At 48.1% G+C, this 17,164-nt stretch overlaps 2 long non-coding RNA genes across 2 annotated transcripts; both read left to right on the top strand.

The window, feature by feature from the left end:
* The first annotated feature begins 994 nt into the window (after positions 1–994).
* LOC142913299 (uncharacterized) lies at positions 995–9,285 on the top strand. Its single transcript, XR_012934606.1, has 3 exons — positions 995–1,054; positions 4,640–4,824; positions 8,937–9,285. It is a non-coding gene; the product is annotated as an uncharacterized LOC142913299 (long non-coding RNA).
* An 843-nt stretch (positions 9,286–10,128) lies between these two features.
* On the top strand, positions 10,129–12,602 carry LOC142913277 (uncharacterized). The gene is made up of 2 exons (XR_012934595.1): positions 10,129–10,480; positions 11,035–12,602. It is a non-coding gene; the product is annotated as an uncharacterized LOC142913277 (long non-coding RNA).
* The last annotated feature ends 4,562 nt before the right edge of the window (positions 12,603–17,164 follow it).

Here is a 17,164-nt window from a genome sequence, read left to right as displayed (position 1 = left end):
GTGCAACTGTGTACAGTACTGTGCGGCGTGTACGGGCATACGTGGCGATTTTCGGTGGTGGCCAGTGCTCGCGTACCGTGATATCGCTCAGAGAGAGGAACACGCAAACTCCAAATATACAGCAGCAGTAGCAACAGCAGGCAGTGTCAGGGTCGTGGATCGAACCCACGACCTCCTTGTAGACCGGGCGAGGTCGTCAACATCTCCTAGCCACCGTGGGTGCTGACCAGAATGGATGTCTTGCAAGTCTCTCGGTGGAGTCTGGCCACGTCCCTGCTGCATTCTTGTCAATTTCTCGTTTGACGCGTGCCAACTAAATGTGAGAAGCCATCTGACAACCAAATATAACCATGATAGAGGTTTGTTTGAATCTTGACTTAAAAGCTGTCGTGACTGCAGGAATTCATTTTCTTTGAGTCTTTCGGTAAAGTCAACGGGGGGTTTCAAAATTAATAAATTAAAAATAATGAATAAAAAACCTCGACGTGCCAGTCTCAACACAAAGCAGTCATCTTCAGGTGTGGGGGCATCAACGGGAGATCAGATTCAGACACTGTTCAGCTAAAGGTGTGCTGGAATCGACGATAGAATCTAAGAATCGTTTGTTAATGCATTGAAAGAATGGAGAGAATCGATTTGAGGATTAAGCCGCAGATCGATTCTGATGGATCGAGTCGGGAAAGAATCTTAACTACAGAATATCATTTGGGTCATTTTTTTGTAACTCAAGATGAGATTTCTGATATTACCGCGTTTTGTAAATATTTACATAACCAATAAAAATTTGTGTTTATTTATTCAGACCGCGCCAATGCCAACGCGAGTGTTTATTGTTGATGGTGAGTTTTGTAAATTCATCGTACGGTTAAAAAGAATAAAGTTTTCCCGTAAAAAAAATAAAAATCTCTCCGCCTTGGAGCCAATCAGGTTTCAGTTTCTCCCCTCCCACGTGACGCGAAGTTTTCTGGCTCCTCCCCCTCCTCGCTTGCCGCCATTTTGAGAGTCGTGAGGGAGGTGAAGCCTGCGGCCTTGACAACGACGAAGATTCACCAGGGTCAGTGACAACCTCACACACACACACTGTGACAACCTCACACACTCACATACTGACAACCTCACACTCACACACACTGTGACAACCTCACACTCACACACACTGTGACAACCTCACACACACACACTGTGACAACCTCACACACAGTGACAACCTCACACTCACGCACTGACAACCTCACACACACACACTGACAACCTCACACTCACACACACTGACAACCTCACACTCACACACTGACAACCTCACACTCACACACACTGACAACCTCACACTCACACACTGACAACCTCACACTCACACACTGACAACCTCACACTCACACACACTGACAATCTCACACTCACACACACTGACAATCTCACACACACACACACAGGCAGACAATCACACACACTGACAATCTCACACACACAGACTGACAATCTCACACACACACACAGGCTGACAATCTCACACACACACACTGACAATCTCTCACACACACACAGGCTGACAATCTCACACTCACACAGGCTGACAATCTCACACACACTGACAATCTCTCACACACACATAGGCAGACAACCTCACACACACACAGGCAGACAATCTCACACACACACACTGACAACCTCACACACACACAGGCAGACAATCTCACACAAACACACAGACTGACAATCTCACACACACACAGGCAGACAATCTCACCCACACACACAGGCAGACAATCTCACACACACAGGCAGACAATCTCACACACACACACACAGGCAGACAATCTCACACACACACAGACTGATAATCTCACACACACAGACTGACAATCTCACACACACAGGCAGACAATCTCACACACACAGACTGATAATCTCACACACACAGGCAGACAATCTCACACACACAGACTGACAATCTCACACACACACACTGACAATCTCACACACACACATGCTGACAATCTCACACACACACAGACTGACAATCTCACACACACACAGGCAGACAATCTCACACACACACACTGACAATCTCACACACACACAGGCAGACAATCTCACCCACACACAGGCTGACAATCTAACACACACACACAGACTGACAATCTCTCACACACACACAGACAGATAATCTCACACACACTGACAATCTCACACACACACAGGCAGACAATCTCACCCACACACACAGGCTGACAATCTCACACACACACAGACTGACAAACTCACACAGACTGACAATCTCACACACACACACACACTGACAATCTCAAACACACACACAGGCAGACAATCTCACCCACACACACAGGCAGACAATCTCACACACACAGGCAGACAATCTCACACACACACAGGCAGACAATCTCACACACACAGACTGATAATCTCACACACAGACTGACAATCTCACACACACAGGCAGACAATCTCACACACACAGACTGATAATCTCACACACACAGGCAGACAATCTGACACACACAGACTGACAATCTCACACACACACTGACAATCTCACACACACACATGCTGACAATCTCACACACACACACAGACTGACAATCTCACACACACACAGGCAGACAATCTCACACACACACACACTGACAATCTCACACACACACAGGCAGACAATCTCACCCACACACAGGCTGACAATCTAACACACACACACAGACTGACAATCTCACACACACACACACACAGACAGATAATCTCACACACACACTGACAATCTCAAACACACACACAGGCAGACAATCTCACCCACACACACAGGCTGACAATCTCACACACACACAGACTGACAATCTCACACTCACACAGACTGACAATCTCTCACACACACAGACTGACAATCTCTCACACACACAGACTGACAATCTCTCACACACACAGGCTGACAATCTCACACTCACACAGACTGACAATCTCACACACACACACTGACAATCTCACACACACAGGCAGACAATCTCACCCACACACAGGCTGACAATCTAACACACACACACACAGACTGACAATCTCTCACACACACACAGACAGATAATCTCACACACACTGACAATCTCAAACACACACACAGGCAGACAATCTCACCCACACACACAGGCTGACAATCTCACACACACACACAGACTGACAAACTCACACAGACTGACAATCTCACACACACACACACACTGACAATCTCAAACACACACACAGGCAGACAATCTCACCCACACACACAGGCAGACAATCTCACACACACAGGCAGACAATCTCACACACACACAGGCAGACAATCTCACACACACAGACTGATAATCTCACACACAGACTGACAATCTCACACACACAGGCAGACAATCTCACACACACAGACTGATAATCTCACACACACAGGCAGACAATCTCACACACACAGACTGACAATCTCACACACACACATGCTGACAATCTCACACACACACATGCTGACAATCTCACACACACACACAGACTGACAATCTCACACACACACAGGCAGACAATCTCACACACACACACACTGACAATCTCACACACACACACAGGCAGACAATCTCACCCACACACAGGCTGACAATCTAACACACACACACACAGACTGACAATCTCACACACACACAGACAGATAATCTCACACACGCACACTGACAATCTCAAACACACACACCGGCAGACAATCTCACCCACACACACAGGCTGACAATCTCACACACACACAGACTGACAATCTCACACTCACACAGACTGACAATCTCTCACACACACAGACTGACAATCTCTCACACACACAGACTGACAATCTCTCACACACACAGGCTGACAATCTCACACTCACACAGACTGACAATCTCACACACACAGGCAGACAATCTCACACACACAGGCAGACAATCTCACACACACACACAGTCTGACAATCTCACACTCACACAGACTGACAATCTCTCACACACACAGGCTTGATAAAATAAAATAACACAATAAAATTCTCACGACCTTTCGGCCACAACACAAGCGGCCTTCATCAGGTGAAGGGACGAGACTGTCTGGAGGACAGCGCTGGAGCAAACACAGCCACGCTCAGATCACGACCTTTAAGCTGTGTGAGAAGAAACAAAGCGCCTTGACAAAGAAATTAGCATATAATTTAGCATTTAAATAGCTGAGTGATTAGCTTGTGACTGGTCACAGAAATGGCTATGTTAAAGTTAAAGCATACACATCCGCAGAGGCACCCCTTGACAAAGGAATTAGCATTGAATTTAGCTAATCACTCAGCTATTTCAATGCTAAATTCTATGCTAATTCCTTTGTCAAGGCGCTCTGTTTCTTCTCACACAGCTTAAAGGTCGCGGTCTGAGCTTGGCTGTGTTCGCTCCAGCGCTGTCCTCCAGACAGTCTTGTCCCTTCACCTGATGAAGGCCGCTTGTGTTGTGGCCGAAACGTCGTGAGTATTTTATTGTGTTATTTTATCAATTTATTATTTTATTCTCATTCTACGTGGTGGTGACTTTACCGAAAGAACCAAAGAAGATCAATCCTTGCAGTCACGAAAGCTTTAAATCGAAACAACTGCCTTGTTCAGGTCACGAGCGCGAGGGGTGACGTCACGCGGAAGGGGAGGGGTGCGGGGGGGGGGTCCGTGACGTCACACGGTTGCCCGCAACCACTCTCCCGCACCGTGACGTCACGCGTGTCTCATCCCCCCCCACCGTGACGTCACGAGCGCAGCTGCAGGGTGACGTCACCGAGCGTGTGGATTGCTGTGAGGTAAAAACAACACAAAACTATATATTTTTTTCTATATCTCACATTAAACACTTCGGGGTTCATATCAAGCAGAGGGCTGTTATTTTACGTTGCCGAGTAGTTTGATTATAAATACAATTTTACACGTCTTTTTTTTTAAGACTTTGGAGTTGCTACGTCTGAGGGGGTTTTTTTGTTCTTAATTTTTTTTCTCACCCCTTGAAGGTCACGAAACAAGCGATAAAAAGTGCGGGAATCCGAGTGTTTATAAACTACAAAAACAATATTACACGCTGGGGGGGAGGGGTTAACAGGTCCCTGCAGGGTGGGCTGGTAGGAACATTGGAATTTTGTCAAGTCTCTGCGCTGTCTATTGCTGATTTTACACCCCAACAGCACGAGATTTCACTTCGTTAAAGTATTGAAAGGGGACGGACGGACGGACACATTCATCTATTGCAGGCTGGTACACTCAGTTTACAATCTTCGCTACTACCAGTATAAAGGATGTCAGTGACAAGAGAGTGACTCTCAATGACGTCACTCACGTGGTTAAACAAAGGATGACAGTGACAAGAGAGTGACTCTCAATGACGTCACTCACGTGGTTAAATAAAGGATGACAGTCACACGAGATTTCACTTCGTTAGAGTATTGAAAGGGGACGGACGGACGGACACATTAATCTATTGCAGGCTGGTACACTCAGTTTACAATCTTCCTTCCTACCAGTAAAAGTCGCCTCATAGTAGTGATGAGACACCACGTCTGAGGGTTACCCTCAGACGTGGTGTCTCACTAAACACAAACAATAAAAAAAGCGCGGGAAACCCTCAAAAAGTTGTGAGGCGATGGATTTAATTCATTTATTTTATTTTTTATTTGGTATCGCCCTGTGAGCCACGACCCAGCGTCGCTTTCGTGAGGGCGAAACTTTCATCAGCCTCATGGGGTCCACAACATTTTACTTTGCTTGGAAATACGACGTTTTACACCCCCCCCTCCCATCCCCAGCGATTCGATTGCTGTGCAGGGTTTGGAATGTGCTAGGAGATGTTAACTACCTCGCCTGTTATCATCACGGTGACTAGGAGATGTTAACTACCTCGCCTGTCATCATCACGGTGACTAGGAGATGTTAACTACCTCGCCTGTCATCATCACGGTGACTAGGAGATGTTAACTACCTCGCCTGTCATCATCACAGTGACTAGGAGATGTTAACTACCTCGCCTGTCATCATCACGGTGACTAGGAGATGTTAACTACCTCGCCTGTTGTCATCACGGTGACTAGGAGATGTTAACTACCTCGCCCGTTATCATCACGGTGACTAAGATATGTTAACTACAACACCTGTTATCATCACGGTGACTAGGAGATGTTAACTACCTCGCCTGTCATAATCACGGTGACTAAGAGATGTTAACTACCTCGCCTGTTATCATCACGGTGACTAGGAGATGTTAACTACCTCGCCTGTCATCATCACGGTGACTAGGAGATGTTAACTACCTCACCTGTCATAATCACGGTGACTAGGAGATGTTAACTACCTCGCCTGTTATCATCACGGTAACTAGGAGATGTTAACTACCTCACCTGTTGTCATCAAGGTGACTAGGAGATGTTAACTACCTCGCCTGTCATCACGGTGACTAGGAGATGTTAACTACCTCGCCTGTTATCATCACGGTGACTAGGAGATGTTAACTACCTCGCCTGTTGTCATCAAGGTGACTAGGAGATGTTAACTACCTCGCCTGTTGTCATCACGGTGACTAGGAGATGTTAAATACCTCGCCTGTTATCATCATGGTGACTAGGAGATGTTATCTACCTCGCCTGTTGTCATCACGGTGACTAGGAGATGTTAACTACCTCGCCTGTTATCCTCACGGTGACTAGGAGATGTTAACTACCTCGCCCGTTATCATCACGGTGACTGGGAGATGTTAACTACCTCGCCTGTTGTCATCAAGGTGACTAGGAGATGTTAACTACCTCGCCTGTTATCATCACGGTGACTAGGAGATGTTACCTACCTCGCCTGTTATCATCACGGTGACTAGATGTTAACATCCTCGCCTGGCCTACAGGAGATCGTCGGTTCGCGCCCAGGCCCTGACCACGCTTGCTCCTGCTGCTGTATATTTGGAGTCTGCGTCTCTCTCCCCATGTTGATTGCGTGGATTTGTCTCAGGGTCCTCCGATTTTTCCCGATACGGGGCCATCCATTTAGTTCGTTGTCATGGAGGGGGATACCCAAAATGCGTACGCTTGCATATGGGGGGGTCTACTCACAATGTACGCATAGGAAATGGGGGGGGGGGGTTGAAGCCTCGATAATAATGCAGCCGGCGGTGGACTATCTGTTTGCTTAAACACGTTAATATTAATAATTGATCGTTTCTGCATGGATTACATATCGGCCGTTCTACAGGATTCTAGGGGGTGGGGGGGTGATGCGTCAGGCGAATGTACGTAGGCAGGTGGGGGGGGGTGTTTAAAAAGTCCGCGTGCGTACGGGGTCAGGTTTTGACAGATTTTTGCGTACGCACAAAAGGGATGGCCCCTACACATTTAGATACTGTACAGCACTGTACACGGAGTGATCCCAGCTGTCCGGCAATGGTTTGTGTGATCACTCTCTGTACTACAGAGTGGCATGTGTGTGATCTCCATTGGTTTCCTCCGAGTTTCCCTCCCATAGCTAAACCCACAAACAGAGTGAAACTGGTACTTGCCAGAACCACATCCCAAAGCTAACAGATTACCTGGAAATGACTCAGTGGGGGGATCACAGCAACATCGCCCCCTCTTGTGCAAACTTGGCAGGACCCCTCCTGAAGAAGAGTTGAGACTCAGTGGGGCTTTCCTGAGCAGCAGGCGTATTCATACATTAACAATACGGATGAATACAGACGGCACATTGAGTGTGGCATGCAGTCATTATCCTCTGCCATTGTCAATCGACTTCTGGAACGAAAGCCTCCCCAATTCGTCCCAATCTCAAGTGGTGAGGACTCAACACAGCCAGTCAGCCACTGACAAGCTCACTCACCCATTAACTCACTCACCCACCACACTGCAGGTCACAGCAGCACATTCGCGCAGCTAGTCAGCCACTGGCAAGCTCCCTCACCCACTAACTCACTCATCCAACCACCCACTCATCACATTGAAGGTTACGACAGCACGCTAAGCCAGCCAGCCACTGACAGGCTCACTCACCCACTAATTCACTTGCACCCACTCACCAAACTGCAAGCACAACAAGACACTCACTGAGCCAACCAGCCACTGACAAGTTCACTCACTCACCCACACACGCATCCACTTACCCACTCACCACATTGCAGGTCACGACAGCACTCTAAAGCCGGTCGGCCACTCACAGGCTCACTCACCCACTAACTCACCCACCCACTCACCAAACTGCAGGCACAACAAGACACTCACTGAACCAGTCAGCCACTGACAAGTTCACTCACCCAGAAACCCATCCACTCACCCCACCACCCTGCAGGTCACAACACACTCACCCTCGCAGAGGTTTTTGGGCAAGCGTTGCGCACTTTCAGATGCGCTTCTGCGTCCGTCTGGAACCATTTTCCTTCCGCTATTAGGAATCCACTGAAACTGTGCATTTTAAAATCATCTAGATTGAAAACTAATTTCTTTTGCACTGGTCTTTGTGTTTAGTTTCTTGTCCTCTACCCGTACCTCCGATTAGCACGGTTCGCTCTGTACGGTGTGAAATAAGTTCAACGTGCATACACCCAGCCCATCAGCCACTTACAAGTTCGCTCACTCACCCACAAACTCATCCACCCACTCACCAAACCGCAGGTCAGAACACTCCCCCTGCTCAGCAATTTAGCCTCTAAAACCGTCGCTCTCCCAACTGATTTCTGTTTGCTTCGCCATCGTACTTTACCTCACTTGCTTCCGTCATTACGCTGACCAAGATCTCTCGCCGCCCTTAACGAACGAGCACGCACCCCGGCGCTCTCTCTGGAGCTCTCAGCCGGTCAGTAAACGGCAGGAGCTCGCAAAAAAAAAAACGCGAACGCATTTCGCGCGCTCCATGCGAAAACGTGTTTCACCCGCGATTCGTTTCCCTCAACCAGAACGGCGGCGACTGGGAACAGAAGAACTGGCGGCCCCCCCGGGGCCAGTGGTCAGGCGGGGAGGAAATGTCGGCGCACGAAGAAATTCTGCTGTGCAACTTGAGGAAGTGCCGGCGCATTGTTGGCGACTTTGCCTGGGTCACCTCCTGCTCGCACCTCTTTTGCGACGAGGACGGCGAACGCGAGTTCAAGATGGGGGCGGCCGCCTGCCCGGCGTGCGGCGCCTTGCCGCGCGGCATCCTGGACATGGTGCGGGTCTGCTTGAACCCCCCCGAGGAGCACAAGTCCATGGTGCTGGCGGGCCTAGGGCCGGACGTCATCCAGGAGATATGTTCGCGGGCGCTTTCATTCTGGATTTTTCAGGTATCGGCGACGGATCGGTGACTTTTTAAAAATAAAAATTATTTTTAAAAAGTAACAAACTGAAATGTTTTATATTTTAGCGGATAAAGTCCCACTGAGCTACGTAACCTCTTTTTTTTGCAGAAGCGACCTGGCCATCACGAATGATAGCCAAACCCAAGCGGCTGTTATCATCACGTGGAAATTTACAGCAGTCAAATACTCTAAAACGCGTTAGATGTCGTTTCTAAACATTGGGAGGGAAAAACCAGAGGACCTGGAGAAAATCCACACGGCCACTGGGAGAACGTGCAAACTCCAAACATAAGTAGTGACTAACTCGGAGACAAAAAGACTTGGAGCCACTTCTTTATTTAGCGAGCACCATTGGAATGACGCAGTTAATATTTAGTCTGTCTATTATCGGTGGCACTACTTAGAACATGTACAGCGTTTAAGATGTCACTCTTGAATTAATTTGCGTGATTTATGAATATTTTTCTCCTGCTGGGTTCTTTCGGTAAAGTCACGTAGAATGGAGATAAAATAATAAAAATAATAACAGAATTTATTATGTTATTATTATTTTAATTTTTATTACAGAATAAATTCTGTTATTTTTTATCTCAATTCTACGTGGTGACTTTACCGAAATAACCCAGAACATGAATCCCTGCAGTCACGAAAGCTTTAAATTGAAAATTATGAATATTTGTTTTTCATTCTTTCGATTTTTTTTTGGAGCTTCGTCATTCCCAGAGGCTTCGCTAACCGAGTTATTCTTCTACATGTAAGTCCCCTTGCGCGTATGGCTCTTTAACCGATTAAAAATACGTTTAATCAAATTTTCCATCTCGCAGGTGCACCAGGAGAGACTGTATCAGGAACACTTGGCCGCGAAATCAAAGAGGCTCAGGGTGCAGTCTGAGGACCGCTTCAAGCAGGAGATCCAGAACAAGGTCACGGAGGTTGCCACTCTGAAGCGGCAGTTCTCGCTTGCCAAGAGCGAGCTGGCCAAGTTCAAGAAGAGGTACAACGAGGCTGCCGAGAGAAACTGCTGGAGAGGGACCGGGAGCAGAAGAAACTGCAGGTCTCGTACGATCGCCTGCGCCTGCGATCCTCCGCTATCGACGAGGGGAGACGCGCTGAGGAGGAGGAGGCTCCGAACGGCGCGGCGTCCTCGCCATTCATAGTGAGATTCGGTAGGGCCGTTTGAACTTTAGTAATAGGTTTTTACCCTTTTAGCTGGCACAAAAACTGACACCTTTATTCAAGGCATCATGTTTGCAATAACCACAACACAAGCAGTCAAAATGCAAACAAAAGAGACAACTCTGATAATAATATGCACTGTCCTTGAATTTGATTGGTCCACACCCGAGATGGCTTTTCTTAGAGCCTAGTCTCCACTGGTGTTGGACCAGAAGACGCCAAAAGGCGTACAACTCAAAAACAGCGCACCATCAGGGAGTATTGAGGGCACGGGGTAAGCCTTTACATTATGAGACCTCCTTTGCCCAGTAACAAGATATAGGAATAGGTTTTTACCCTTTTGGCTGGCACAACAAAAACTGACACCTTTATACATGGGATCATGTTTGCAATAACCACAACACAAGCAGTCAAAAATGCAAACGAAAAGAAACAACTCTGATAATGATATGTTCGACCAAGCAGGGAAAATGGGGATAGGTTCATACGGTGACGTTTTGTACGTAATGTAATTTTTTCCCCCACCCCCCCCCCCCCCTGGTAGCAGCGACGTCGACCCCGCGAACGTCGCAAGGCGCGGAGGGAAACGCGTGGAGCTGGATGATGAAAACGCCTCCGCGTTGCCGCCCCGAGGAGGCGGAGTTTGCGCCGAGGCCGTTGTTTTTCAACGGCAGCCCCCCGGGCAGGTCGCCGCACTCCGACGGCTTCCTCCGCTTCCCCTTCCCCGCCAAAGCCGCGGTAACCGGAGCCAGGAAGTGACCTCCCCCCGGTAACAACGCGAGAGTCCTTCCCTTCGCGCCCGCCTCCCCGCCCTCCAATGCGGTCGCAAGGGGTTCCCCAAAAAAAAAACTCGTGGGGAAAAAAAACGACGCAGAAAGGACCTCGCCCACTGGCCTCACCGCGCATCAGATTCCTGTGGTCTTAACGCTGCCCGCAGGTCATCTGCCTACTCCCTGTGGCGCTTGGCAGGAGCCTCTCGTCGTTACCGCCAGTCGATTGCCTCCTCTGAGCGCAAACGGAATCCGAATCGGAAATATTTATTTACGCTGGAGGTAGGAATCCGACAAGCTGTGAAGCTCTTTTCCCACAGACTTGTGGTCGGGGGCACCGGGGTAAAAACGTTACAGCAACAAACAAATGCAAAAAAACCGCGTCGTGCACAAGCGTCACGGGGTCCACGCGTGCGAGCGCGTGGCTCATCGCCCCCGTCAGTTGTGTTCGGAGAGCCGCTCGCTGGAGATTTTCACGCACGACGACAACGCCGCGTCATTGAGCCATCGTTTGTGACGGCCGGTTCGCTTGTGAAAATAGCTGCGTAGGTCGGTGGGTCCTCGCCTGGTAAAATGAAAAATAAATTTGTTGAGTTTAATAGTTTCAATTCGTTACTACTTTAGCGCACACCAATTGTGTTCTGGGAGAGCAAACCCACAACGTTGACAGTGGAGTTTGACGTCCCGCTTGGTGATCACCACCAGCGGCAGTAACTAAACGACCGCACTCCGTTCAAGTGACAAACGTCTCCCATTGGCCGTGCCGGGTGGGGCTCACAGGGTTACGTCACTTTCACATCCATCAGAAACTTTTGTCTGTACTGGAGGAATCCGTGCAGCCCTACAGGAGGTTGTAGGTGCGATCCCAATTCTGACAGCTGCTGCCGTATATTTGGAGCTTGCGTCTCTCTCACTCTCTCATCATCATCATCACCACAGTGGCTATGAGATGTTAACTACCTCGCCTGGTCTACAGGAGGTCGTGGGTTCGATCCTGACTCTGACAGCTGCTGCTATAAACCGTGGCCGATGAGCGACCGCTTTCGACCCCGCCGCTTTGCGTGCTGGAGAGTAAACCCACGACATTTACCGCTTGAGCACCGTGAATTTTTTTCCGGCGGGTAGGTTGCCGGGTGTCGTCGTTGGCGTTCGGGGGAGGGGGGACAGGCCGGTGGTGGCGGCGCTCGTGACGGCACAGAGGGGTTTGCCGTTTAGAATCTCGCTGCGGCCGACCCGGGAGTTACCGTGGTGCGCGTTTTTTCTCGATGCTGTGTTGGAGTAAGTGCTGTTCACAAGAGGGAACCTGTTCCATTTGTTTTTCATTAAAAAGTTTAGGACTTTGCAGCCGCCAACAACCCTTCCTTTACATTACACAGACCACCCATACAGGTCGACACAACAACCGCCATTCGCCACTAAGTGGCAGTGACCTCACCACGTCGCTTGTGCCAGGCTATGTGCATGTTGAGGCCACGTGAAGTGTCGAAGGCCCGCTGGTAGGAGGTTATGGGGCAGACCCAGGTGCCAGGGGTCCACTGACTGAAATGAATGGCCGATGCACCACCTGTGCCCCGTACTGTGCCAACTTGCTGTGCTTCAGCCACCCAACTGCCCAGCAGCAGCATTCACGAGCCTCCTCCAATTAGGCTGATCTAGACACCACTGGTACCAGTCCACTCAGCTCCACATCCTCTTGTACCACATCACTCCATCTCTTCTCTAGCTCGTGCCGTGCTCGTTTAGCCCCCTCTATCTGGCCGAACAAAAGCTGTTTAGGCATGTGGGCTACATGACCCAACTAATGCAACCTTGCCTGCCAGAGGAGCTCACCGATGGGATTTTGTCCAGATCTTTCAAAGATCTGTGAGCTCCTCACACAATCCAGCCTGGTTAAACCCAGGATGGATCTTAGGCAGGCCAGCCTAAATGTTTCTAACCAGGGAAGATTTACCATTCGGGGGGTTTACATTTTGCAAGCGTAGAGAAGGGAGGGCATGACTGTGGCCGAGAAGACCCGAAGCTTCATGTGGAGTGACAGACCAGGTAGCTTTACGCAACTGATGAAAAGTTAATGCCGCTTGACTGATTCGGAATGAGACCTCTGTTGTCAAACCGGAGCTGGTCATGAGCACACTGCCCAGGAATGGAAAACTCTTCACTCTCTCCACAAACACAAAGATCCCCATATAGCCTTAACAGGCCGGCATGGCACATGAAGGGGTGAGTGGCATACACAATGCCACGTCAGAATTGGGTATTACAGATAGATAGCCTGCCGCCAACAAAAGAATAGCTCCAGCAGAATTGCTTCATTATTTAGTTCTATCCATGGCTGGGTGAGCACGTCCCTACTTATCAAGCATTGTGCTCACCATTGTACCGAGTCACTTAAACGCAGGCGAGCTGCTGCTTCTCTACTGCATGAAAGTAACATGGCATGTTATCTTGAAACACCTCTATAGGCTTATCTTCCAAAGCCTCCAATTGGTGTGGAAGCTTTAACCCGCATTACATCACCAATACTGACTAAAATAGCGCCTTCATCTACTAGCAGAAATTTAGTAACACGCTTTTCAACATGATTACAAATCAGAACCTCTGAGTGTGTGTGATCCAGCCACCGTTTAACGCACTAAAACATCACCTATTGATCATACTCATGTTTAGTTTCATATCGCATCATCATTCATTGCAAATTGCATCTCACCATCACTGAGGAACCTCAGGCATACAGGCTGTGAGCCAACACCAACAATTAGCCAAGCTCTGCAGTCCTCTGCAAATTAAGTTAATGAGTGTTGATACCTCCAATTAGCACAATTGGCTCCGTACCGTGCAAAAGAAGTTCAACATTCACGCATACAGAAGGGACCTACAATATTTAGTCTGCACTTTGCTGTACTGCCTTCTTCCGGCGTGCCGGGGAGTGGCACCTCCTCGACGTCCATGGGAAGGGATTTTCGCAAAACGTGTGCGGGTCCAGCCACCCTCACTGCCTCTGCGGTGCTGGATTAGAGGCTACGTACAGCATAGCCATCACCACCACGCTATCTGTGATCCCCGAGATGCCTTTGTCCGTCTCCGAATTACACGCACTTTGCCCGTCTGTTGTATATATAGGTGTTATGAAAATTGATGAAAATAATGAAAATTAAATGAAATTTGCATAATTTATCCGAAATTATGTTAATCAGTGTAATTATGCCCATAAATTATGCTGATTCGAGAAATAATCGTATTAATTTATGCGAGTGGGCGTGGTTATGATAATGCAGGTCGTTATGGATTATCAGGTCGAGCCTCGGTGACGAGGATTGTGTTATGAATTGGAATGACGCAATTAATCGTATGCAGTGACGCAGGCGTTGTGAGCGTGAATGAGAGTCGATTCGACTCTGCTCTTTAATTCCGTATTATCGATAAGGATACGATTACTCTCGATTGAACATTATGAATTATGTGTGTTATGGATTATGTGTGGTGATAGTGTGCTTATGATAGGTCCCCAGGATTCAGATCTCATACGCAGAACAATATTATGCAGAATTTCAGGAAGAATCACACACAAACCTTCTGCTTTAATCAATTTTATTTTCTAGCTAATTTAAATTTTTGGATAATATGAAAACTCAATCTCGGGATGTTGGAATTTCAACACAGCGTTAACATGATACCATCACGATTGCGTTGTTTCACCCCGATAGCGGCACCTGTGGTTAATCCCCGACGCGTAACGCAATCGATCGGTTGTTGAGAGAGGGATTAAAAACAAGCGAACTATTCTATCAAAACCTTAACCTTATAATATGCAAACTCGTATTCTTGAATGATTACACAACACGGCACTCGGTCTTTGATTTGTATCCAATCCTTAACACATTCTGATATGCGAAATTATTATGCTTGAAATCGTCAGCACAGTACCACGGCGATGTTCGTTCATTGATTCATCAACGATTATGCAATTAAAGTGTTCGACTGAAATAATTCTGATTGCCTCATCAACGTAACTCAATGGGTGGCGATGTTTTCGTTATCAGCTAATAGTTGACGCAGTTATCATGAGTCTTGTATGTTTAATGGGAGGGTTGTTGATTTCTTGCGTTGAGCAAAAGCCTAGGTTGATTTCATTGTCAAAAAAAAAATGTTTGTTCGTTGTGTAGCGGTGGGGGAGTGAGGAGGGAGTGTGGGGGAGGGGCATACGAACGACTGCCAGTTTCTGTCCACTGCTGGCTGGAAGAGTCAGCACGACGCTCGCCGTCGTCGCGCCGATGGGTGTTGAGTGCGGGGCCGCTTCCCTCTCAGCCCTGGTGACGCGAAGTTGTGCGCTGTAGCACGCTGGGGGCACGCTGTTGGCACGCGCTGGTGCTGGTGGCACGCTGGTGGCGCGCTGTTGGCACGCGCTGGTGCTGATGCTGGTGCTGATGGCACGTTGCTGGCCGCGCTCTTTCTCCTTGAAGGTGCGCGAACGCGCCCGTGCTGGTTCGCTGATAGCAGTTTCTCTCTACTGCTGGCTGAGCTGCTGCACGCTCTTGCTTGGCGTTGCTGGCCACGCTCTTTCTCCTTGAAGATGCGCGAACGCGCCCGTGCTGGTTCGCTGACAGCAGGTTTCCTCCACTGCTGTATGACTCACTTTTGTTGATACATCGCGACTCGGCGATCCTCGCTACTCAGCGAGGCTCGGAGCCAGCCGCTCCATGCGACTGCTCGTCCTGTGGACGTCTTGACTCGCTGATCTGTCTTGACTCGCTGCTTCACTTTACTGACTTTTGAAAATGCGGCTGACCGTTATATTCAAAGACAATTCTCTCTGCGCAGTGGAAAAGGGGGGGGGGGTCTGTGTGTGTGAGTTCGTGTGTGTACAGATGGCTCCTGCGATAACGATCTGTTTGCCCTGGCGTGAAATTCCTCTCTCGCGCTCTTCGGGAGAGACAAAGGTGGTCGGGAGTACCTATCTCTTTATACTTTCGACTTTATATTTCTCAAATACAATTTGGTCCCATGTTCGCCAAGACTCGTGTTTGTAACTACGTCCTCCCGACACCCCTCTCGGGTTACCGAGGTTCGCATTGATATGATGGAGTTATTAGAAAGAAAAATAATTTTCATCCTGAGTTTAAGAGGTCCGTTTCCAGATTGTTGGAATCCATATCCCTTGGTTCTGTAAGGTTCTATAATGGAATATCGTTTAAGGTTAACACGTTATTATTAATGTTATATTGCAATTTTCTTTAAAACTTTGTTTGCCTGGTTGCCGTGTGTGGGGTGGGGTGTGTCCCCTCATCAAACGCGGCTGGCTTTTCCAGATGGCCCCTTGTGATAAGGTGTAATTCCTGCTTCTCCGCGCTGTGAGAGAGACAAAGGTGGTCGGGGTTGCTTGGGATATTGTTTAAACTCTTTCGTAAGTTTGCCTGTTCGCCTCATTCCTTCTCGATAACCTTTGATGTGACTCGGTATTTTGTCTCCAAGCTTTGTTTTAACAGTAAAAGTATTAAAGGTGAAAATCATTTGATAGCGAATTAATTTCGATTTAAAGCTTTCGTGACTGCAATGATTCATCTTCTTTGGTTCTTTCGGTAAAGTCACGTAGAATGAGAATAAAATAATAAATTGATAAAATTAAATAACACAATAATATTCTCACGACGTTTCGGCCACAACACAAGCGGCCTTCATCAGGTGAAGGGACGAGACTGTCTGGTAGGACAGCACTGGAGTGAAAGAGCCACGTTCAGATCACGGCCTTTAAACTGTGTGAGAGGAACAAAGCGCCTTGACAAAGGAATTAGCATATAATTTAGCATTTAAATGGCTGAATGATTAGTTTGTGACTGGTCACAGAAATAGCTATGTTAAAAGTTAAAGCATACACATCCGCAGAGGCACCCCTTGTTAAAGGAATTA

The sequence above is a fragment of the Petromyzon marinus genome, unplaced genomic scaffold, assembly GCF_048934315.1.
Source record: "Petromyzon marinus isolate PM22_M1 ecotype Great Lakes invasive population unplaced genomic scaffold, UKy_Petmar_22M1.pri1.0 PM_G_Scaffold_24, whole genome shotgun sequence".
NCBI classification, from domain to species: domain Eukaryota; kingdom Metazoa; phylum Chordata; class Hyperoartia; order Petromyzontiformes; family Petromyzontidae; genus Petromyzon; species Petromyzon marinus.
The sequence above is the reverse complement of the archived record's forward strand: the minus strand, read 5'-3'. Positions and strand labels throughout refer to the sequence as shown.